The sequence below is a fragment of the Neofelis nebulosa genome, chromosome 7 (genome assembly GCF_028018385.1).
Source record: "Neofelis nebulosa isolate mNeoNeb1 chromosome 7, mNeoNeb1.pri, whole genome shotgun sequence".
In the NCBI taxonomy this organism is placed as follows: Eukaryota; Metazoa; Chordata; class Mammalia; order Carnivora; family Felidae; genus Neofelis; species Neofelis nebulosa.
Window position 1 is genome coordinate 124,723,620 of NC_080788.1, and position 25,929 is coordinate 124,749,548.

General features: G+C 38.1%; 1 protein-coding gene across 32 annotated transcripts in view; it reads left to right on the top strand.

Moving 5' to 3' along the window:
- The window catches only part of NRXN3 (neurexin 3), a 1,582,316-nt gene that overhangs the window by 905,943 nt on the left and 650,444 nt on the right, over positions 1 to 25,929 (top strand). The gene's annotated exons all lie outside the window — the stretch shown is intronic.

Consider the following 25,929-nt stretch of genomic DNA (forward strand, 5'->3'; position numbering starts at 1 on the left):
ACCACCAGTGGTATTTACATCCCTAACTGCAGGGTTCATTTTCCTCAAAGACATACCTTAAATACCTTAAAACATACATTTTTTACACTTAAATTTCTACTCTTAAACTTAAATCTTAATAAAGCATGAATTTGATTTATTTGTCATTAATACCCAGCTCATGTATTAAGTAGTTCTTGCTTCTCAAGATGAATCAAATCTGAACTGATGATCAGCAAGCTGATATTATTATGTTTTTAATCATTAAATTAATTGTGTTGTTTCAAGACATAACAGCCTTCACAAAAGTATGAATTTTTTTGTTCGATTGTTATCTCTAAAAATTATATATTTTTAAAGGTTCCACTTGGTGACATCTGAACCATGTTAGTTATTGAATACTGTCCTTTATTTAGTACTATTGAAAGCATACATTCTTACAAACAACTTACTAAAAGTCGAGGACCATTTGGAGGTTTCATCTCACAATAGATGAGGGTGAATCTGAGTATTTCTCCTTAGTGGGTTAGATTAATATGTCACCCTAGAATGAGTGACCTGCTGAATCCTTTTCTACTGGCTTATGAGGTGTGAAGTTCAAAGTTTGCCTGCTCTTGGTAAACCTCCTTGTTTTGTTAGGTTTTGTTTTTCTCCAAGTGTGTTTGATGTATTTCCTCTTACTTTTATTCCCCATTCTCTACATATCCAGTAGTAGCATGACCTCACCAATACTTTATGAACAGGCACCTAAGTAAAAGCTAGAGTAAAACATATGTGCACTTAAAACATGTATTTAGGCACTTCCCTACTTATTCAAGTCAATTACAGTTAAATGTACTTTATTATGTTCATACTTCCTTTATATTACAACTACTCATAATATAATTTATATTAACCTTTTTTTAACATCACTGTGAACTTTCATAGATTTAGCTTGTTTTTTTTTAAATTTTTTTTTTTCAACGTTTTTTATTTATTTTTGGGACAGAGAGAGACAGAGCATGAACGGGGGAGGGGCAGAGAGAGAGGGAGACACAGAATCGGAAACAGGCTCCAGGCTCCGAGCCATCAGCCCAGAGCCTGACGCGGGGCTCGAACTCACGGACCGTGAGATCGTGACCTGGCTGATGTCGGACGCTTAACCGACTGCGCCACCCAGGCGCCCCAGATTTAGCTTGTTTTAATCAACAGTGAAAATCATGAGTAATTTTGTTGTTGTCAATTTATTTAGTCTTTAAATTATCACCATTGGCCAGTAGGATCTCCTTTAAAGGGGTTCTTTGTCCTTTTAACACTTGTTGTGAGACTTTTTTTTTGTGCACATACTTGTGTTGTGGCAGCAGTAGAAGTTCTAGACTCATGGAAATTATTTCCTATCCCAAGACATGAAATCAACAGAACTGCAGAGACTCTTGTACACATGAGTTGATGATGGACATGAGTGCCCCTATTCTCGGTACTTTAATAACAAAGCTGAAAAAATATATTTCTTCCTAAGGTCATGAGTTCATACTGAATTTTTTTTTTCATAAGTGCATAACTTTAGGTAATTTCTCTCTAACTGGTTGCTGTTTCCCACTTAAAATTTTCATCCCGATGATCAGTACACTGTAAATATCGGGAAATTTTCATAAGAGAGGAATATAGAAAAATCAGACTAGAGCAAAGCAGATAGAGCATGAGACTATATTCACTAAATGCCCTGAAGAAAAGCCTGAAAGGATCTACTCTAAAATTGATGTATCCTCCTCACTGTGCTTTTTCATATTTTTTATATAATCCGGCTCTTCTTTTTTGAGCGTATCTTATTTTCACAATGAGAATGCAAATATGTTAAGTTTTCTTTAAATAATGAAAGAAAAATTTCCAGCAAGAAATAGCTCTACATATTGTCCAGCAAACACACTGAATCTTACATACACAGCATATTCAGGAAACTCAAAAGTTGCATACATTTCATAACGAGGTGATATTTTGCTTTTTGTGTCCATGCTTTCCCTTTAGAGTGAGGAGGATTCTAGATAATCTTATTGTATCATATTTCTATTTCATTGCATTGCTCTCTTGGGGGGGAAGTTAACAGCAAAAGACTTGTCACTTGACTTCTATTCATGGCTTCTCTACTGTGAGCATTATAGGTACAATGCAGCAAAGAGGAGATACAATTCCAGGGGAATATGGGCTCATAGATCTTTCAGAACAGTGTTAGAAGAAAAGCTTTCTCATGATTGCTATAGCAAGTGATGCTTTTAACTGCTTTAGAGTCCTCATTGTAAGAGCATTGAATTCAGGAGTGAGGAGCAGGACTGTATTCCAAGTGGATTTTTAAGACAACTGAGAGTCTGCTCCTAGCCCTCCTTCAGCCACGTTGACGTTTGTGTCATAAATCATGGGATCATGAGCCTATTGATGAGATATACATGAAGAAAGAAACATGCCTCTTTGCTGGTCTAAAGGATAGAGGTGTGAATACTTACTTATAAATGAAGAATCAGATTGGGATTTTAGGAAAAGCTTCCTAGCCACATGCAGAACTTGCAACCTTTCTTCAGTGGTGACTGTTTCAACATGTTTATGGTCCGCTATTTCTTCTATAATTCCATTTCTGCCCAACTTAAATCTTATTTTTAGCATTCGCACTTCTGGTTTCTTTCTTGGCCAATTCTCTGGTGTGATTATTCCATTTTATAAAGTGTCACATGGGTGTTACCACTGAGAGACAAGGAGGCATCACCCTACATGTTTTGCTATCTGTGGGTGAACCTAATAGCAGGGTGCTTAGTGACCATTCACTGAAAGACTTTGAAAGAACTGATGTGTCTGGCTATGGACCATGGGCTGTATCTGTAACTTATGCAGTGATTGAAGACTGAAGAAAGAGCAGCAAAGGTTACCTCTCATGCAAATACTCTTAGTTAATTATCGTAGGAACTAGAGTTTAGACCCTGTTGTTAGGATACTGGACTTGGTGATTAAATCACGGTAAGTGAAATTCAAGCATATAAAAACCAGGCAAAATGAGGACCTGTGTGTATGTGTGTATTTAGTATTTTTTACTTTGTAGTTTCAGGACATCATGCCACAACCCTAATGCCTTATAATGTTAGGTTAGTGTGTTCTAAGAGAAGTATCGTTTATTTTTATCTCTGTTGGCCAGTGTATTCTATTGTGGCTCTTTGTCCTGCAGTGTGTTCTGTGTGCGGGGGAGAAGTTTTGACCCCAAATGGCTGACAAATGCATGCAAGTGACCATACACAGAAGCAAAAAGAAAATTTCACTCTGGTTGTTGGCATGAAGGCCAATGGCTTGGGGTGCTGGCAGAGGAAACAGAATAATGAGTAGCAGACAGGGATTGACGGGAGTTTTCTGACATTTTGAGGAATATCTATACACATCTCTGCATCCTGAGGGATGCTTGGCTGGAAGAAAGTGGCCAGAGGCATATTCTGACTTTGGATGACTTGGAGAAAATGGCCAGCATTAACAATGTGCAAATATTGAAAGATGTTCCTCCCAGGGGAACTACGCTATGATGAGATGGTTCCATATAATGCTGATTCAGTTAGCATTCTCATTTCCAGTTATTAAATGAGATATGTACGTAGAAGGATTGAGAGTGACTTTTTGAAGTGAGATTTTAATATTCTTTGAAAATTTAAGAAGATGAGTATCTTTTTTTAACATGGTTAGACTTAGTATAAGTATGGAATATAAGAGTGGAAATAATCTGTTACTTGGAATATGCAGCACTTAGTTTAACTCACAGCCCTGGTAGTTATGAGCTGTGTTCCATCATTCATTTATTCATTCCTGTATTTTATTTTTTATTTGAGAAAGAGAAAGAGAGAAGGAGAGACAACATGAGCAGGGGAAAGAGGCCGAGGGAGGAAGGGAGGGAGGGAGGGAGGGAGGGAGGGAGGGAGGGAGAGAGAAAGAGAGAGAGAGAGAGAGAGAGAGAGAGAGAGAGAGAGAGAGAGAGAGAGAGATTATTAAGCATGTTCCATGCTCAGCACGGAACATCATGTGGGTCTCTATCCCAGGACCCTGAGATCATGACCTGTGCTGAAATCAAGAGTTGGACGCTCAATCAATGAGCCACCCAGGCAGTGCATTCATTTATTTTCTTACAGGTATTTACCAAGTACCAAGACAAGTGGTCATGTACCAGACTTTATGCAGTCAGGCTTTATGCAGTCAGGGTCAAATCATGTTACCTCTTTAAGTTTCTCACCTGTGAGATTCTTAGGCTTCTAAAATTTATTCAAAAACACACATACACCTGGTTCAAAAGGCTATCTACAGGTATAAAAACACACATTTCTCCTGTTTTTGTGTGAAATCCAGAAGAGAGTATAATATAATTTCATGGAAGTAATAGAAATATAATTTTTAGTGATAAACTTTACAACTACCAAGAGAGTACTTTTCATTTATCTTCAAGTTTTGCCATCACCCCACCAAGTACAGAAACAATGAGCGCAATAATTTACCTTATTTAGGATGCCAGTTAGAGGGTAGAGTCCTCATGGAAAAAGCACTCTGGTCTACTCCTCTCTTTTCATATGGGGCTGTAACTAAATTAGCTTTATGGTTGTACACGTGCACACACACACCTAGGAATGAAAAGCCCACGCACTTTGTCCATTATTCACCTCAGTGTTTACTGTCAAGATGAGTTTTCCAATTTTCCATTGTTTCCCCTAAATTGCATCTCTCATATAGAGTTTAGAGTTGGTCTGTCTGCTAGGAAATAGCAGTATAATAAAACAGCCATATAATAGTGCTATAATTCACCCAGTTACTTACTCCTTTTCTCAACAGTAGGACCTAAAATGCATCAGTATGTGTGGATTTCAGTTAAATTCAGAAGATAATTATTGAGTGACTGCTGCATGCAAGCTGCTAGAGTGAGGCCATTGAGATGAATAAGGAAGTGTCTCCTCTCAGGGAGCTTGATATCTAGAAAGAGACAGATGTGTAAATACACAATTGACCATGTTTGCTCTAACTTATAATAGAATGTCCTTGGGGCTGTGGAAATCACCTCAGAGACTGGGATGTAAGTCAGGAAAGGTGTTTCAGTGGAAATTTTGCTTCAAGTGGGTGTATAGAAAATGAAGAAGCAGAACAGGCCAGGTAAGCAAAGTTGTTGATGGAGAAAGGTGGATTCTAGCCAGCAATGTTTTTTGTTTGTTGTTGTTGTTTTGGGGAGTTTTTTGCTCCTTTGAAAGTTTTTTTTTCCCCTCATCCTTAGCACCCTATGCTAATTTCTCTTTTGATTTTTAACTATTTCTAATGTGTACCCTAAGGATCTAATCAGTATGTGATGGGATGGCTTTATACCCACCCAGCCCTACCCCCATATCACATTACTGCCTAAGCAACACATCTTGGCTTCTGAAAAAGACAGTGTCTAGTTCCAGTCAAAGTCCTGCTTACAGCTCTGATGTAGGTCTGGGGGCTTTTCCACGTTACTTGAATCTAGTATTGATTGCTTCAACTCTAAACAGAATTCCTGATGGGTCCTGCTGGTTGCTTTAGGTGGGGAACAAAAAGTAAAACCAAACTAAATGAAATGAAGGGAAAAATGTAGAATAAAAAAAGCCAGGAGTCTTCAGGGCTTGCTGTCAGGCATCATTAAATCAAGAAGTCCTCTTTGCTGGTAAGGTCAGTGAGGGAGGCGAGGCAGAATGAGCATGCTCAGAGACAATATGGTGCTCTGCGTGAGAGCAAGTTATGGTGCTTAGTATATAGATCACACTTTCTGCTTATAGTCTTCATTATTTGCCTGTAATCTCTGGCAGATGAGAACTGGCTAGGAGCACACAAGGGTACAGAATGCTCCTGTTTGTAATTGCTCACCAGAGATCCACTAGGAGAATTAACCTTTATCCCCCAGTATAATTAGAGGTGCGTGTGGTGGCGGTTGGGGGGAGGGGCATTTCCAGTGACCATACAGTTTATCTCCAAACCAGGACATTTTGGAGGGAGTAAGAGGACATTGCAAATAATCATGCCTGCATAACAGGCACACAGTGAGACACCCCCAGTAGAGACTCCTAGAGCATATATGATCATCTTAACATGTGATTTGTCTGAAGGAAAATTTCCAAGGAGAAATACAAATAATACAATGGAGAATGACCCAGGAAGTAAGCTAAGACTCCAGGGAACTAGTCACTTTGTCAGCCCATAAGTTTGTAAGTTTGGTGAAACTTTAAATTTGAGCAATGGTCCCCTAAAATTTTTGTGGAGACACACAAGAATAGTACACTCCTGTGGAGATATCAGAAATCACATGCAGTTCCTAGAAAGCCAACTAGCTAGCTATAATGACCTTATTCAAGAAAATATTGCAATCCAGGCTAAAACACAGATGTACAAGGACAGCTTTACATTTGATTAATCAGTACTTAAATTTTTACTTAAGTACTTAAATTATTGCAAATAAAAGCACTACTTGGTGCACTGTCCCCCTAGATCCTCATCTGCCTGCCTCTTTTCATCTTGTAGATCTCAGTGCAATGTACCCTTGTCAGAGGAGCCTTTCCTAGCCACCATAGCTAAGTGACTCACTGACTCCTGTCACATTCAGTCATTGGAAAACACTTATGTGTGGAACAAGTTGGGCATGTGAATCTACTTTTCTAATTATAAATTTCATGAAATTTCTATACATATCACACATTTCTAAAAAACAAAAAAACCCAACAACAACAAAAACACAAAAACAAAAACAAACAACAACAACAAAACATTAGCCTCTGAATTGTGATATACTGTAAGTATAAAATATAGACAAGGTTTTGAAGACTTAATATGGAGAATAGAATGTAAAATATCTCATTAATAGTTTGAAATTTTGAGTACATTTTGAAATTTATACTTTTAATATATTAGGTTAAATAATATATGCTATTAAATTATTTTTTCCCTATTCTTGTTTTTGTTAATGCAGCTACTAGAAAATTTACAAATGATATATTTTCTTTGCATTATATTCCCATCAGCTAGCTCTAGTTTAGACTGTTAGTTTAGGCCAGGTAATTTAAATTGACAATGGTTAATCATAATAAAAAAATAAAAACAAGAATCCATCAGTTGCTAATTGTCACAGGTTGGCCTACCCAGGGGTCGACTCTGAGATGGAGGTTAGTGTGTCATGTGATTTTTTGGAGATCCCAGGGGGTAACCCCCTGCAAAAAAAGAGGGGAAGGGAGGTGAATTGTGCAGAAAGAGAAGTTGAGCTCTTATGCAGGCCCCACAGTAGCCTCCTCCAACCCCACAAGGAGCTCTAGAGCTAAAATGGCCTTCCATACTTTCCTGAATGGGACCAAGATGGCCCAGCCTCATCTTCCTGCATCTGTAAGTCATCAAATGCAGCTTCCCCTGGGGAAAGCATGATCACAGAGGTTAGGTGTTTCTCTGTAGCTGAGGCTAACCCTGGAGGGGCAACATGTGGTCAGTTGCAAGGAGAACTGAGCAGCACATCAGAGTGTCTTTTTTTTTTTTTTTTCTACTTTCTTTGTTTTAAACCAGATGCATTGGCCAACACCCATTTATAGCTGAAACTAAGTCTGTCTTCTTAGGCCATAGTTTGATTTGTGTGTTTCTCATTGATCCTCTCCTTCTCTTGACTCATCTCTGGCTTCACTCTTGCTTCATTGCCTGCCTGGCCCCTCTGGACATTTAGTTTATAAGCCCAGACTAAACGGACTTGAACCCAGTCATGATTGGTGATCACACTTAATATCCTATATTTGTGGCAGACAACATAGGTCAAACTTTATTCTCATCCATGAGAGTTTATAAGAAGAGGAGCTTTTGTATTTGTCTAATTCTTATTGCCACTTGTTAGTTATCTCCTTAAAGATGGGTTGTATATGTGTGTATTTTATTTGTTTGTTTGTTTGTTTATGATCTCCTTAAAGCCTTGTTCAAAGAGCGGCTTAACAAATACATTATTTACTGAGAGAATAAATGTGTGATAATCAACAGTGTCCTTATTCTATATCAACATCCTCAGTGAAAGCTTGTGTGCCACCATATCCCTGATATTTCCTTCTCATCATTTGACAGTGAAGAAATGAAAAGTGGAAGACTCCATTAACACTTTGTTGGAATCTTGGGTATAAAACTTGAAGTTATGTTGCATGTTTTTGAGATTAAAAAAGATTACTTGTAGTTGATTTGAAAGACACTAGCTGAATGGAATGAAGGACACATACTGTCGGTAAGTAGAAAAGGTCAGCTCTATACTTGTTGTGGAGAGAAAATATGGAAAAGGTCAGAAAGATTAAGACATCCCCCCATATAGTCTTCCTATTTCTCCAATTCTTTACACTGCTGTGTAATTTTACAGAATATGATTCTCAATTAGGAAGCTTTAAAGAAGACCAAAAAAAAAAAAAAAAAAAAAGGAGAGACTGTCTTCTAAATATATTTTTAGTTCTTCAGGCAGCAGTTTAATTTCAGTTAAAAGGAAGAACAAAGACTTGCCAATGTTTTGGAACAAGGCTAGCTGGGTACTTCAGTGGGGCTCTTTTTAGAAATGGACCATCAGGACAGTTGCGGTGTTATATAATGAATGCTGTTCTCCTAATTCCCAGGGAAAATGCAGCTGCTGTGAGGCCTTAGTGAAGCAGCAGTGACTTGGATTCTCTGTTTTGGCACCCAGAAAATTCCAGGCACTTTATCAATTTCTTTCCCCATTTTCAAATTATCCTTTTGAAGGAGACATAAGAGAATACTCTCATCATCTCCATTTCAGAGATAATTAAACTGAATTTCAGTGAGGTTTGTTGTCTTGCTTCGTGGTATCCATTAGCAGAAATGAGAACAAAATCTTGCTGTCTTTTTGAGACCTGTTCTCTCTTGTAGCTTCTCTTTGGCTGCTAATAAAATATCACATATTTGTGTATATTTAAGAAACTTGAAAGTTCATTTATTTCCCTAGCATTTATTGAATCCCTGCATTGTACTACTGATCAAGGTTAGAACTGATATAAAAATGTTTTATTCAGAATGCCTACAGGATATTTTTGGCTACTTAGGCTAAAACACCACTGCTAATTTTCAGTCCATCTTGGATATGTGTGAGTAATTGAGACAAAGTAGAAAGGAATGTGGGAGGTACATGATATGTAATAAGACTCATCTTGAGGAAAATGTTTCAGCACTGACGGAGTTTAGAACAAATTTGCCCTTTATCATGGTTATCCAAAGATTTATCGATTTGTGTGGTATGATGTATATGCAGCCTATGAAAACACTCACACCTGGAAAAAAGCGATCTGACTTTTCCTCTAATCTCCAGTATTTTTTTACTTTGGCAAAGTCATAAAATCTCTCCTATAGTTCTCTCTCTCTCTCCCCACCCCCCCATCACCCTCCCTTTCAATATATATATATATGATGAAGATATATACATATACATATATATATACATATACATCTATATGTATATCTATATACATATCTCTCTCTCTCTCTCTCTCTCTCTCTCTCTCTCTCTATATATATATATATATATATATATATATATATATATATGATAATAATTACTTACTATCCTATTGATCTCCCCAGGGAGATTTGGGAGATAAAATAAAGTCATAGGTATTAAGAAAGATAACACGATATAAATGAAAAGTGGTATGATTATCCCTGTCCTCTAGGGGCTTGCCAAAATAATTTCCTAAGGTAACTTTGAGGCTGACTTTGATGTCAGTATCCAGATTGATGACATACAGGAGTAACAAAGAGGATTAAGAAGGGTTTTCTGACAGTCTATAGTATTTCCCTCCCTCTATAAAAAAGAAAACATTGTTTAATATCAAGAAGACAGTTGGTGACCTGCATTTGAATTATTAAACCAAATAAACAGTTGTCAAATTCAGGGATCAATGATCTAAATACACATTAGATATCATTTGCAGAGACATTTCAATTATATGGGTGCCCTATATAAATTATTTAATTCCTGTGAAGTAGGTATGTTATGGATACTGAAACAGGGTTTCAGAGAAGTTGAGTCAATTCCCCAGGATCACACAGCTCATTGTTGACTGAACCTTGATATGAAACCAGAGCTGTATTATGTTCAAAGTTAGAGTCATTTCCAAGATACTGTACTACTCTGCCTCCTAGTAATTACCCTGCACCATTCCCCTCTCTCCCTCTTCACCCTTCTCCTCCTCCTCTTCCTTTTTCTTGTTTACTCTTTTTATCAGTTAGTATCTGATTGTCTTTGTCTCTCTTTTCCTCCAAGGGTACATTCACCAACTCCTGTCCAGAGTTGAATTATAGCTGTGAAGCAGGATAAAAGTCTCTGTTTCCAAGCCAATGGGATGGGTTTCCAGAAGCATAAATTTTAGGAATTAGTAATATCCCATATAAAATCACTGAAGGATGGTGTCTGTGGTTATTTCAATGGCCTCTGTGATACTCCCTAAATGTGTAATTTATTCTTTAATCCTTAGACACATGAGTTCATGCTCTCTAGAACAGGCTGCACTTTCCCAGAAACCTACCAAACAGGACCAGGCTATAGATCAAGGTCTGTCAGCCCATACCTAAAACGTTTTCTACAGACCATGTTGCTTCTAAGCTAGAAATAATCTGCAGTGTCTCCTGTTTCCCTTTTTCTTTTTTTTTTTCCTCTTTAACAACCAACTTTATAAGCACTTAAAATGAGTAAGTGATAGATTTCGCTCTTCTCCCAGACTCCTCAGCTTCCTGTGGTAATTTGCAAAAAAGAAGGGGAAATCCATTAAGAGAAGCTGAATGGATTAAAAGATAATAGGATTTGGAGAACAGGACTGAGTGACTCACAAGTAAATTCATTACATTCCCTGTTGTTATGATTGCTCAGTCCAGGCCTGCTCCTTTCCTGTCAGGGCCAAAGTATGGGAGGCATTGCAGAGCATTTGGTAGGAGCAGAGAAAATGAGAAAATGAGCTTCATAAATACAGACTTTGGAGTCAATAGTGTATTTCCTAGGGACTGCCCGTGCTTCATTTAGCAAGATTAGAAAACGGATTTTTTCCCAGCTTTATTGAAGTATAAGGGACAGATCAAATTGTAAGATATTAAAGTATACAATGTGATGGTTGGATAAGGGAATTCTTAAGGATATAAAGAATATAAGGATATAAAAGCAAAAATGAACACTGTAAAACACAAACCAAAACAATTAAACTAGCTTTAGAGTCTTACTTCCCAAGCTTGGTCACTAATACTGTTGTGAAATGCCAAGAATCGGGATGTGGAAAAGTTCTCAGAGATCACAGGAGTGATCCAAGGACCAAAGACCATGGTAGAAAACATTGGCAGGGCTGTGTTCTCACAGCCTTAAGATCAAGACTCCTTAATCTGCATTTACCTCTTAGGGGCATTTGGGGACATTAAATCACAGGAGTGGATGGAAAATATTCCCCTACTCAAGTAAGAACTCCTGTTTCCATACATCATGGATTCTGCACTCTGCCTAGTTGGAGAGGAAGGTCTAACTGAAGTTTTGAGCGTTTGCTACTGTCTCAATAGGTGGATCTTCTGTTAGGTCCTGGCTTCTCTTCATCTGTTATTTCTGGAGTATCTCGGCCTTCGTCTGGAGGAAGGTGACAGAAAGCATTCTGTTCCTGTAAAACGTTTGCTTGTCATCAGAGTGTGTACTGTTGAAACAGCTACTGCCTACATTGCTCTGCCTCCTGAAAGTTAGCATTTTGGTGTGACTCAGTTATGAATAATGATGCAAACCACCCCTGCACATACACTCTCCCCACTGGAAAACCTGAGACATAACACAAATGTCTAGAGTTGTGAACACTCATACAGAGTACTTCAAATAATGTTAAAATTCAGTCACTTGTGAAGAGTGAGTAATAACAGAAATTTAGGGTTATATAAACTGGCTCTAATAAGATAATTCAGATTTCTATGCTACTTTACAGATTCACAATACAGCTTTCATATTTCTTTTCTCCTGGCCTTCTACAAATACCTTATAGAATATTTACTTATTACACATTTCTTAGAAGAAGAAAGTCAAGCTCAGCTGTTTTGTCCAGGATTTCAAAGCCCAAGAAAAGGCAGAAATATTAAATTCATGTTTCAAATTACAGGATTTTTCCCTGCTATCCCTGTTTTGAAGTATATTCTTTCCTGTGATACTGAGGTATAGAATAAGAAAAGAGATACCTAAAGTCTTTCAAAAGATTAAGTCAAGAGGGACCACGAAAATGTTTCCCTTAGGAGACATTCACTTTTGTATTTCATTGTCATTGGGGAAGGCCATTCTATTCCCATGGCATGTCTTGTGCAAGGAAAATGTCCCCTTGACCATTCTGTAGAAAGCAGTTGAGCTAGCAGTTCTCAGAACCAAAATGCTTTCCTAAGTTAGGATACCTTGAAAATTTAAGAAAATCCTTGTAAATGATTCTTTTGATGATATTCTTTAAAATATATTCTCTGAATAAAATGAAAATAGAGGGGGGCCACCTGGGTTGCTCAGCCATTTAAGTGTCTGACACTTGATATGAGCTCAGGTGGTGGTAGTGAGATCAAGCCCTGCATCAGGCTCTGCACTGAGCATGGAACCTGCTTGGGATTGTCTGTCTCACCCTCTCTCTCTGCCCTTCTCCTGCTCACTCTCTCTCTCTTTCTCAAAAAACAAAAAACAATGAGAAAGGGAATAAAGCTTGGACACATGGCACTGTTTTGTTTTCTAAGTATCATGATCCTATATTCCAGAAGGTACTAGGCTCATTGGAAAGTTGCTGTGGAAAAAAAAAAAAAAGTTGCTGTGAAATAGAGTGATTCTTGAACGATCGGGTATGGCAGATGTATGAGACTTTGTAGGCTGAATTATAAGGTCATTGTCTAATTGGGATTTATAGGACCAAGACCCAACCAAAGTCTTAAATTACTGTTTTGTTGGACAGAAGGTGAATGACTGTGTATCCAGTTAAGACCATCAGGGAATTTAAGGAGGCAGAAGGTAATGACTGTCATTAGAACCTGTTTGAAATATCAGTACAAAAATGGTTCTAGATGTATGAAAATGGGCTGAAAAATGAAGCAAGATTGGCATTCCAAAAGGGCAGTCTAAACTCACTGATTTTTTATTTCCTTTGCAAAACAATATACAAATGGTGAGAATGAGCAAAGCCACTGAATTGCCCCCATGTCAGAAGAAATTAGACAAAGCCATCAAAGGAATGAATGTCTATAGGAGAAAGCATCGGGTTGTGAGAAATTAATTAATGGAATATTTGTAGGCAAAAACACTTTTATTCTCAAAGTTCTTTCTAAGTCTTCAATTTCAGAATTCTTTCTCACTTTCATGGCCAATGACTTTGCCAGTGCTGCCTGAATTGTGCCTTTGAGTAAGAAATGACAGAATTCAAATGAGAACATTAAAGCCTTTAAAATAAAACTGTCTAATAACCTTTGCTTGTGGATCTAGTTTGAGTGGTAGGTGTGTGACCACTATTCTGCATGCCTGGGGTCATCCAATGACTTCCAAAAATCTGAAGACATAGTTTCATTTGGCTTTTTAAGAATGAACACTGTCTTGTCACAGAACACTTGGGGAGTTCCCTTGCTCAGCAAGGCAACAAGATCTATGCATCTAGCTCTGCCTGTATGCATCTTTCTGGTCATTTGTCATCATTTATGTATTTCATATTAAGTAAAGAAAGAGAGTCATAGTAAATAATACCATCCATATTCCACATCTGGGTTTTATAGATTTCACTTGTATCAATTAAATTAAATTTACATGTAATATTTTCTTCTCATGTCATGCTGAGTATAAAAAAAGGTTATAGTGTTATGCTTGTTCCATAACTTCACAAATATCAAATTAATATTTAAAAAAATCTCTAGTGTGCTATCAATGGGTCATTTAAACCCCTCACTAGCTGTATGCATCTTTATGTCTAGATTATAGCAAATTTCACATTATTTTTGAAAGTTTTTAATTCGTAATTAAATTTATAAGAATTACCAGTAATAAATGCCAAATTTCCTGAGATTTTTTTGATAAAATCTGTGTAGTTTCCAAAATCAAAATAAAAAAAATCAATATTATTATGATTTCAAGTCATAATCTGAATCTAAATCCACCTGTAAAATTAATCTTCCCAGGTTGCATACTCAGAGGCTTTCTTGGAAATATGGCTATGCAAATGCCATATGAATATAGATATAATTGACAACAGAAACACAGGAAATAATGTGAAAAAAACCTCCTTTTGTTCATAGTTAGAAGCTATAGTCATTGTCATCTTTAAAAAGACAGTAAAATTGTTTGTCATTCAAACCAAATCCATTTGTTCCATTATCTATTAGTTTCTTTCTTTTCACACTGCTTGGACTGGAGACAGAGGAAACCAATGGGCTATAAAAAATGCCATGGGAAAATAATTCTTGTGTGGTCTCTAGCAGAATTGAGAAATTAATGATAGATGCATGGGTTGCACATATAGTGCTTATGTGTACGAGAAAAGCTTTGCGCTAGCTTAAGTTTTAACACACTGTCCTTACCTATGTATGTTTGAGGGATGGGTATATGGGGTTTGAAAGATTTAGAAAATATGGCATTTTTCTTGTTTTTTGTGGACAAATGGAGATAAATATTATTTGCCCCTATAATCCCAAAAGAATGTACTCTAATGTTGTGGGAATAGTCATTGCCACTAAGGACGTTCTTAATGTAGGATCACGCCCCCTATAAGTCCTGAATATAATAAGTGGTTAATAATTGTCTTTTTCCATAAGGTGCCATGCTGCTACTGTTACTATCACACCTGTGTGTGTGTATCTGTGTGTGTCTGTGTCTGTATGTGTGTGTGTTTGAAGGGAAGTGATCCTGAGTTCTGGTTTATTGCCAAAGAAAGCAATGTGAACAGAAGTCACCTAAACAAAGAAAACTGCTACACAAGAAGGAGCCACATCTATAGAAAATATACAGGAAAACAGAAAAGTTGATATATGGCTCTTTCTCTTCTGTAACTCTACCTTGGACAGCTAATTTCAGTAAATGAAACTGTTGTTGTTCCTACCATTTTTAGAGTGTCTTAAGTTGTCCTTGTTGTTTAGCATTTCAACAGCTGTGTTTTTGTATGTCCAGAATAAAAAGGCAAACCCACAGACACATAAACAAAACACACACACAAAGATTTATATATTTCATATGTGTATACACACATACATTTATGCGCATATTAAAAAAATAGAAAGATTAAAATAAAGGAAGCCTTGAATGGTAAAAGAAAAATAAATGAACTTGTGTAAAATGTAACAAACTTACCTTTTCAAAATGTAATAGGCATATTTTTCAACTTCAGCTGAAGCCTTCCAACTGTCTTCCAGAACAGTCTTTCTGCAGTGTGGTGGGCTGCATAGTAAATGATATGGCAGCAGAACTCAACGCCAGTGATGGAATTTTGCAACCAGTGGATGCCCAAGAGGAGTGAGGCTCTCTCTATTGATTTGGAAGTAGATAACACCTGCTTTCCCCAACAGCCTTTGTTTTCCTCTCCTCCTCTCCTATCAATAATTGTCCCCGTATTCCCATCTTGCTGTTGCCTACCTTCCTGAGTGTCACTAATAAATGAGATTATTTATGGAATGCACTTAGCACTGCTTCTGGCTCCTTGTGAGCACTCAGTAAATATAAGCTACTATCATTATTACACTTTGATCCTTTCCACATCCCCTTAATGTTTTTTAAAAAGGGCAAATAATTTAATCCTCATTTTATTAACAGAAAGATGAGACTAATGGAGGTGAGGAGGTTAGCTGACTGGCCTTAGGTCTCGGGATTAGTGAACAGCATTATAGGAACTTGAACTAAGAATAGCAACCGTTTAGGCCAGAGCTTGTTCTTCTGTATCACACTTTTAAAATACTGAGATTCTTTTTCTTTCTGAAATACTCTCAAGAAAATAAAGAATATGTCTGTTCTGTCTTGTATCTTCTCCCTGATTTCAAACTCATGCCTTCTCTTAAAGGCCTTGCACTTACTTAATAATATTAAATGCTTTTTACCTGAACTGACAGCCAATGTGCAGGTCTAAATAATTTCTATTGGTAGCCTCAAACTGGTGTATATATTCAGTATATTCCATCAAGTACAACCTTATAAAGTGTCATAAAAAAATCAGTAACTCTGACTTAATTTTTAGCTGATACTTTTGAGAATTTCAGCAATTAAAATACTTATAACATCATATGATAAAGTACATATAAAGAACTATGTGAGCATGTATGAAGAAGCAAAGAAATCCCCTGCCCCCCCCCACCCCGTGAACTCAGGGAATGCCCCATTTGAATTAGGTATTAAATGATGGCTATACATTTGTCCAGTGGAGAAGGGCAGACAGAAACAATAGGTATACAGAAGCAATAGGCCTTTCAGACTAAGAGAAGCCATTTGAGGAAAGATATTATAGAGCAAGAGATGATGAGGATTGAGACTAAGGAAATGGCCCTGGAGGTGAGAAGGGGAGACTAATGTCAGAAAAAATGTTGCGGATATACTCAACTGGGTTTAACACCTGATGGGATATACAAATAAGTGGCATGGAGGAAACAGAAAACTAGCTTAGATAGATGAGTAGATAAGTGTTACCATAACCAAGTTAAAGAAGTATTATCAGGTACCTTTTTTGCCAAGAAAGATTACATTTAGTTATAAGAATATCATCTCTTCATCTGTCATCTTTGGTATAGTAATAGTTCTGGTATTTTACTATAAAGGTAGTTACAATGATCCTACCACCATATTTTAGTAGTTTATCTTACTAGATTGTGAGCTCCTTGAGGGCAAAGGCAGTCAAATTTATGTCATTAAATGCCCAGCACCTTAGTACCTGACACAGAGTAGAACTCAACACATGTTTGATAAATTGGATCAAATTTAAATGTACTTTTGGCAATAGGGAAAAATGCTTAGAGAATTTTCTTGTCTCTGTTCTAATTCTTTGGTTAATCTCAGCCTTTTCATTTTGGCTCCTATGAGCTTTTTCTTTTTTTTTTTTCTTTTTTTTTTTTAATTTTTTTTTTCAACGTTTTTTATTTATTTTTGGGACAGAGAGAGACAGAGCATGAACGGGGGAGGAGCAGAGAGAGAGGGAGACACAGAATCGGAAACAGGCTCCAGGCTCCGAGCCATCAGCCCAGAGCCTGACGCGGGGCTCGAACTCACGGACCGCGAGATCGTGACCTGGCTGAAGTCGGACGCTTAACCGACTGCGCCACCCAGGCGCCCCTCCTATGAGCTTTTTCCATTGCTGCAAACACTTCTAGTTTACAAGAAAGATAAAAAAGAGAGTGAGTGAGAAAGAGGAGGGGGCATTGCAGCATCTAGATTGAACTTCGTGGGTTTGCTTCTCATAATTTTCATCTTTGATGGGGAACTGTCCCAGATTTCATCCACCAGGCTAAGGTTCTGACATGGTACCTTCTTAAATCAAGCTTGAAGGGAAATTGATTGAAAAGAAAACACCATTATGGGAAAACAATTCATTCTCTTCCCCTTGACAGAAGGTAGACTTTTGTCTATATTGTAGAATAAATATTAGCTGGCTGATTGCTTTAAGATCTAGAAGTCTAGAGGAGTCATGATAGGTTTGCTCACTTTTTCAGGGAGATATCCTTCAATTTTAGAGACTTTTGATACAAACGTTATTAATTACATTTCAAAGAGTCATATTTTTCTCCCTATGTGGTTATTTGTATTAACTAAACATAAGTGTAGGAAAACTCATGCAGATGTTTCTGTATGTAGTTGTGTGTTTCTACTGAAGTGTATAATCCTCCAGATAGGGAATAAGCAGGTATTTTTAAATTTTTCTACTAAGGCCTTAAATATCACTTTTTTTTTTTTTGGTGTTTTCTGTGTTGAAATAAAATGATTTTGAACTACCAAAAGTAGTTTGAAGGAAAAAAGGTAGAATAATGGCCACTTGATGCTTCTGGTGGTAGAAATCATTTCCTGATCATTTAGAAGAAGCCCATAAGGTCTCTGCATTGTAAGACACTCATTCTTTCAGTTGACAAAGGTTAGATTCATTTTCTCTTGCAGAAATTTCAAACCAGTATCTCCTAGGGCAAAATCTAGCCCTGAAATTGCATGTTTTACCAACACTTAAATGACATTAGGTTGGGGCATGCCCTATCTAGTTCAACACAAGTCCCATCACCCGTATTGTATACTGCCTGGCCTGCTTCATGCATTTGTCCACCTAGCTCCCAGAAGCATTGAATCTGACTGTCTTGCTAAAGGTTTTCAAAGCAACTCTGTGCTTTGATGGAAGGTGGGTTCCTACTTGGCAATGGAGTCAGAAATGTGGCTCCTGAGAATGAACAAGTAGGAAGCATTCTCAAGTCAGTTAAGGCACTCCTAGTTTGTCTCCCCAAGTCAGTTTAGAAGTTGCTGAAGTCTTATCAAAATAAGATGCTTGCCAATATATTCTCCATCCCCATGCCACTCTGAATCATCAGTGCTGCCATACAGGTAGCTCTTGCTCTACAAGAAGACTTATGGTACAAAGGCATTTGATTCAGGCCTAGCCAGTAAAGATGCTGATATGGTACAAAGCCAATATGGTTTTTCTGGAAAAAAACAAAAACAAACAAACAAACAAAAAGAGCAGTCTTGGAAGCACAGCTCTTTCTTGACCCCTTTAGTGCAAATGACTTGGCTTTTTCTCCAGAGGTAGGGATATCTTATCTCCTTATTTTGTTTTTTCTTCCGCCTTTCTCTCTATTCTTTCCTCATCTTCTCTTTCTTTCTCCCTACCCACCCCACCCCATCTCTTCTTTTCCTTTGAAAGTCTTATCAAGAGTTAATGGACTCATGATCTAAAAATTAGGTTATTAGAAATTTCTGTCATACAGCCTAGAGAATTGATGTTTGAATTCTCCTTGGCTTGAGTCAATCCTTTATCCTTTTTAGGTAAATGAATTAAGTCTCCTGCAATTTCCTGTGTGGGAGACTCTTTTTAGATGAATCATTTAAATTGAAAGCCCTGTCTGCTCATCAAGGGGCACGATTTTAGAGTTCTCCTGAGTATTTCATGCACACTTAATACAGTCATTGAGATACATAAGGCAACCATGTGCCTTAATCTATCTGAAGTCTTGATTCATATGTGGTTATTTGGGTAAAGGGTATAACTGCAGTTTTGTATCTTCCGATCTCTTTCCAAAATTTCCCTTGGGCCATTTAAAAATAACCTCTCCTATTCCTTTTTATCTTGAAACTTTTTAGTGGAAGACCTCAGACCTAACTTCAGTATCAGAGACCAAAATCCCTACCCCCTTTGGTTCTACAATCCCTAGTCAGTGTTGATACACAGCATAGTGAAATAGGGATTGTGCTATATTTCACCCCCAAAGTGATGGAATATTATTAATGCTGTAATTCCTACATGGTACTGTGGAGTTTTTAATGGGCCACTGTAAGGCCTGTAGGAACACATTTACATGCTAAATTGTTTTTATAACCAGCCTCCAATGACTTTAGAAAAAGCCAGACGTGTCTTCCTCACAAGGAAGATCTAACATCTTTACCTTTGCCGAGTGTCCTATGGTACTTGTTAAATCTGCTCACAATTCTCTTATCTTGTAAAGGGCAACTCTCAATTAATTCTTTGGCGTTCCTTGCAATAAGAAGAAATTAAAAGGGGGCTCTTTGGTATTAGGCAGGATTACCTATGTACTTACATATTCATTGCATTGTAATTAAGCATTAATGAGTGTCATTCTCTTTATAGTCCCAAATTTTCTCTTGAAATTATGTGGCAGGAGGGAAAGGGGAAGTCGGCCAAGGTTTATTTATACCTACATGATGTTAGTTATCTCAATAAGCTAGTGAGGTCTTCTCCAAATGTCACAGATTAAGAAACTGAGGTACAGAACAGTTACTTAGCTGGTGCAAGTGCACAACTAATAAATGATGAAATAGTGATTCCGGTCCAGCTCTTCATGAAAAAGCTGTATTTTTTCACAGCAACTGCCTCATTATCTCATGTAAACCTTGCAGCTCCCCTCCCAAGTGGAGCATACTTACCAGGTACAGCAGATGGGTTGTTCTCACATATACATGCCTCATGTTTCTAGAGTATTATGCTCTTTTGACAAGATTTTCATTTATGTTACCTATTCAGATCTGAGCAGCAACTGTTTGTGTTACACTCCCATTTTACAGAGGCATTCTTTTGGATTAAAGAGAGTTAGGAATTTATCTGGTCATTTCTGGGAGCGTGTGTCTGTCTATCATTCAGCTAGGCACTGTGAATGATGCAAAGTAACAACTAAGACACTTAATACTGAGTTTTATTGTTTTAATTATTTTACATGCATTATTTTGCTTATTATATTGCAAGACTCTATTCTTCATAGCCTTGTAATGTAATTACTGTCCTGATTTTTGCTGATGAAGAAACTGTGACTCAGAGAGATCAAGTAACTCACCTGTTGTCTCGGGGTTGGTAAGTGGTAGATTCAAGATTTGAACTCAGGCAACCAAACTGAAGACCCATGCTGTTAACCACTACAGAAAATTATGGAATTACAAAGCATGGCTCTGCCTTGTGGCACTAGAGTCTAGATGGCCAGACAACACGAACACAGGAGAAAAGATTGACATAGCTCTTGAAGAATGATCTGGACTTTGATCTGTGTAGGGGTGAAAGAGAGTATATTCTAGCTGTGGAGGGACAAAATGACAAATCCAGAGACCGGGGAATGGCATGGGCATTCCATTTTATTTTATTTTCATTCTTTGTAGAGTTATAATACCTAATATAATAATACTGAGAAGGAAAGGACCTTAGTTTCCTGGAGTCTGCAGTTGGTAGGAGTAGATTGTGGGGAGGGCTACAACCATGGGGTCTGAAAGGCTTTGGAGGACAAGCTTTGAAGACCCAGAGAAGAGAGTGTGCATTGCAAACCCTCAACAGATAGAACCATCCGCCCAGGTAAGGTGAGGCTGCTGTCTAACCATGGAAGGAGAGAGAAATTCAGAACAGCAAAGTAGGAACGATCTCTTTGGACAAAGAAGAAAGAAAGGTCTGTCTGAACTCAGAGAGCTCATCTAAATGCCAGGGAAGAGAGCAGAAGAAGGACATTTGTAGTGGAAGGAGGAGAAGTTCCTCCAGCCCTTAGGAATTCTGGGGGAGGTTTCCTCCCAACACATTTAAGTGAACACCAGTGAGCATCAGCAACCAGCAATGGCCTGGGCCAAGGGGAGCAGACAAGTGAGCAATTAACCTTTGGTGAGGGGTGTGAAACTCTAATTAAGAGCAAAGTGTCTTCCATTATGTGGGAGGGGGAACTGCAGAAAAACGTATGAGGCAGCTGAGGGAGTGAAAGCTAGGCAAGGAAGGATCAGTGTGTTAGCAAGCTAGATTTAAAATCTGTCCAAATGAGTGTAAGAGGGTGGGAGCAGCGAATGGGGGCACGGACTAATTTTCCTGATTGCCAGTTACAGTTTCTTCTCCCTTCCCAGTTATCCCTCACAGACTGTGGTGCTCAGAAACCAACAGCTCAGGGGTAGGGGAGCCGAAGTTAGATGTTTATGCTCCTCTCTGTTGTAATTCCCTTCCTGTTTGCTGAGTATCTTTAGTAATTTCTATGTAAATTTGCTCAGAGTGGCAATTTAGCTGCTTTTCTATTGACAAATGAGGAACATCTTAATAGTCAAGTGACTGCATTCCATCACTTTGCAAGAGAGGAAGTAGCATCTTGCAGGTTGTGGAGATTGACACTGGGAAGTGGGAGCTCTTGGGAAAGCCTCATTTCCACATCACCCTATTTAATTTTGCCTCATTTTATACCGGAGGAAATAAGCTTTGATGCCTTATGAACCTGGTTTCTCGTGAAGAATTATTCTGAATCTTCTTTATCACTTGGTTAATGAATGCTTTTCCAACAGAATCAAGAGAAAAGCTCCTTGAAGTTGCTTGGAAGTCTTCAGATGCAGAGGCATATACTGTTTTGTGTCAGATGTTTTCCACTGTCCATCTTCAGGAGATAGGAAGCAGTGACATTCTTTTTGATATGACCTGGGATGGGTGCAGAGAGGAAGGCACCTTTGCTGTCCAGGTGTCACCTCCTCTTTATTAGAAGATGTACAGAAGTTAACTACCTTAAAAGTATAACATGAGAATCCTAAAATTCTTCTTTTTCAGCTCCCACATCCTGCTCGGTATTTTCCCTGCCCTCACTGCATTAGCACATAAAAACCTTACATGTATATTTTACGATAATGCACTACAAATTTTACAAGTGTTTCTGTAAATATCATTTCATGTGATTCTCATAAAAACCTTGGGAGATCAGCAGGTCATAAATTGGCAAGACACTGTATAAACAGACAAACTGGAGCTCAGGTCAGGGGACTTCCAGAGTCCCAAAGCTCAAGTCCAGTCTGCACCCACCTACAGTCTATTATCACTGTGCCGTAGCTATTTGTTGGTGTCAATATCTTGGGTAGGGAAAAAAGGATCTTTTAAAAAGTTTTAGTACTATGGATAGTGGAAAGGTAAGAAAACGTGAGTCTTAGCACCAGCTTTCTTAGAATTTTGATTTGTTTGGAGGGAGGAGAATGACCTCAGGCAGAGGTGATCAGTTATTTCTGGAATCCCTTTTCCAGAAGAAATAGGGTGCCCTACAATGATATATCACTATTTTGTTGTTGTTGTTAACAATGTTGTACTCACATGAGGAAAAGATGAGCAGGCTGAGCATGAATATTCTAAATCTTGCCCTTGCAAATGGTTGAAATGACTGTGGAGTAATCCACATCACAAACCATGGGTTCTAGTGTGTTCATGTAGACTGCTGATGATCACTCCTTAATTTTCTTGCTGGGTCCTACTGCCTGGTTATGGAGATCAGTTTCAATACTGATCAGCTTCAATAATGAAGCTCTGTCCAATTATTAAAATGGAATGAAGAATGAAAAATATGTATTTTTCACTCTGGTGCATGCCAGTAGTAGCCTCATGTACCCCACTCTCTTTCCCAACCACCTCAATCAGCAGTATTACAGCGTGTTGTGTTGGGAGGTGCAGAAAGAGAGGTTTGTGTTGGGAGGTGCAGAAGTGTTCAGCATTTCTCTTAAGCCTGCTTTGGCACTGGGCAAATAAGGGTGAGAGAAGATCTGTCACCCTCAACTAATTCCTAGATGTGTTCCCACACAGAGTGACATCCAGAGAAAGGGGCAGGAGTTCCTTGCATCTAACCAAAGTTACCACTTCACACCCCAGCTTTTGTCCAATTCTTCACCTTCCATGCACGCTGCTATCTGACCTGGCTACCAAGAAGATGCAGCCATCTCCCAAGAGAGCCACCACATGAGCTTAAAATAAAGGCTGCTGTTTTGTCTGCAGATGCCATTAACTGAATTAGAGCAAAAAAGACATAAAGGAAATTATAGCCTCGTTAAATACAAGCGGCACAAACTTCAATAAGGCAAACTAAATTTGTTATACAAATTTACAATTTTACTCAAAAATCAAAATCATTTGAAACAACCGGGCACTTAAATGAAGGCATTTGCCACATGATGGTCACTGTGTGAGCCAGTAAATCAACAGAAGTTCAAGGTTCCAGTGCAGTGACAAGGTTGACAAGTGACGTTTCATGCAAATACAGAATGAAATGCAACTTGTTTTGGAGGGATCACCTGCCTCCATGAAAAGGGAAAAATATTCTTCTGAAAGTTCTTTGGTTTAAAAATATGGTCATGCTTCGACACGTCTTCTGTTAACAGAAGATATGTATTTGTTAAAATATTTTATCAAATAGTCCTAACCAATGGCTACTTCAGATTAGGAGCTCCAGTACGCAAGGCCTCATAGAAGCCAGTCTCTGAGAGATGGGAAACTCACCTGTGTGTGAGGTCCTTCAAGGGCAGATCCAGCCACCACATATGTGTCCAAAAGCCTTCTGGCGGCCGAGAAGACTGGCCCAGAGTGCATAGACTCAACTTAGGTTGTTTTATTATTTTGTCAATGAATTTATGCCACATTACTTTTCTAACTCACAACTTTTGGAAGCCAATATACTTTATTTTCATTTCAAAAATATTGCTTTATGTTTTCATACAATGAAAGTAACATGTTCTCATTATATTTTTAAAGTTGGAAATAAAGGAAAGTAAAAAAAAAAAAGTAATTGCTTCCATCCTCCTAAAACAACTGTGCTTGTAATTAGGCATATTTCATTCCCAATTTTTTCTTTTCTCTAGCTACTTTTATTTTCCCATATTATGTATTTGGGTCTATTTTCAACTATGAGCCACTTGCTATTTTGAACAGGAATTTCGGCAGACACTTTTGTTCTTCCTCTTCACTTAATAATCAGTTCTTGTGCTAACACTAGGAGCACAGAGAAAATGCTTTTAAACTTTATTTGTAGCCAACTAGTTGGAGACCAGTAACAACCATCTGGGATCCCAAGAAACCGATTATCTTGCTGACATTCCGCCTGACAACTGGCTCATCACACCCTAACTTCAGTATATCTATCTAATGCCGTTTAAATGCAACCATTTTCAAAACATTTCTCTATCTTCATAAAATGACTTTTGAAATCTAAACAAGATTTTCTTCCTTTGTTTGGAAAAAGTGGCAAATTTAGAAACATGATCATGCATGCATTTAAAGAAGAGAGCGGACTTCCAAGCAATCTTCAGAGATAAACTGTTATTATTTTGTTGTGGTGGTTGTTGTTGTTGCTGTTGTTGTTACTATTGCCACTGTTATTGCAGAGAGACAGAGAGAGATCGAGTTTCCAGCCAGTCAGAGCAGAAAATTCCTAACTTTGCATTTATTCTACCCATTGAGCTATTGTGTAAATGCTTAATAGTATGTCAGTGAGATCCCTGTCTTGGGAACTTTCAACTGAAGTACCTCAATGACTTTTACTGAAATGTTACCGTGAGGAAAATCTAAACCCAGGTTAGCTCACTGATTCCTGGGCTGCAAGGGCATGCAGCTAAAAGATCGCTAACATTTCTCCTCAGAAGACCTATCCATCACTTTTTCTTCTTAAGGATATTGTAATAAACTACGCACTGGTAATTTATTAGAGATTTGCCCCCCATGACCAATTTGATCTTCTCAGTGCATATTTTAGTTTATTTTGTGTTTGAAGTGCAGAAGCCCAAGCCTAGCAGAAACCCTGAAGGGAAGATATAAGACCTAATCACTGTGAAGCTGAAAATCTAGACCTGGAAGAAACAGCAGCCTCACAGATGAAGTCTGAATGACACTGCCTGCATTGTCTGGGGCTCTCTGAACAGGACTGTGGGCAGGCAGAGTTAGTTATTATGCAGAGAGCATGGCACTCACGAATAACCTGCAAAGTCTTTCCCATGTGGATCCTCTAGCCCTTAGTATTTGCCTGTGCCTCTCACCTCACTTGATTTTTATATATTTTCTTATTTACCTATGAACTAGGATGGTTTAGAGATAATTGTGTAGTTGTGTATTTCATAATTGAATTTAGTTAATGTGAAAATGAATGGCTCTTCTAGTGGTATGCAAGCACAAACTAGGTAGCCCCAACTCTACTGACAACCAGAAGGAGTGAATTGGTTTCCCAGGAGTAAAATCTTTCCCACAAACATGTACTGTTTGGCAACATGTTTTTTTTAAAAACATTTGAAATTATTAATGTTTTCTGGTGGGTCATATGGACTCAGCTTTTGTCTCAAGCCCCATCACTCCATGTTTTATTATGGCAAGCTTATTCACACATTTATGATAACCTGTCAGGCTGCCATAGGAAGTTTGATATGTGGCTTGGCCTTTCTGGACCTCATTTAACCTCTCTAGACTGCAGTTTTCTCATCTGTAAAATTGCCATCATACCTGCCCTGCCTACATCATGAACCTTCTGATGATCCAAAGAGGTAATGCAGGCAAGAAG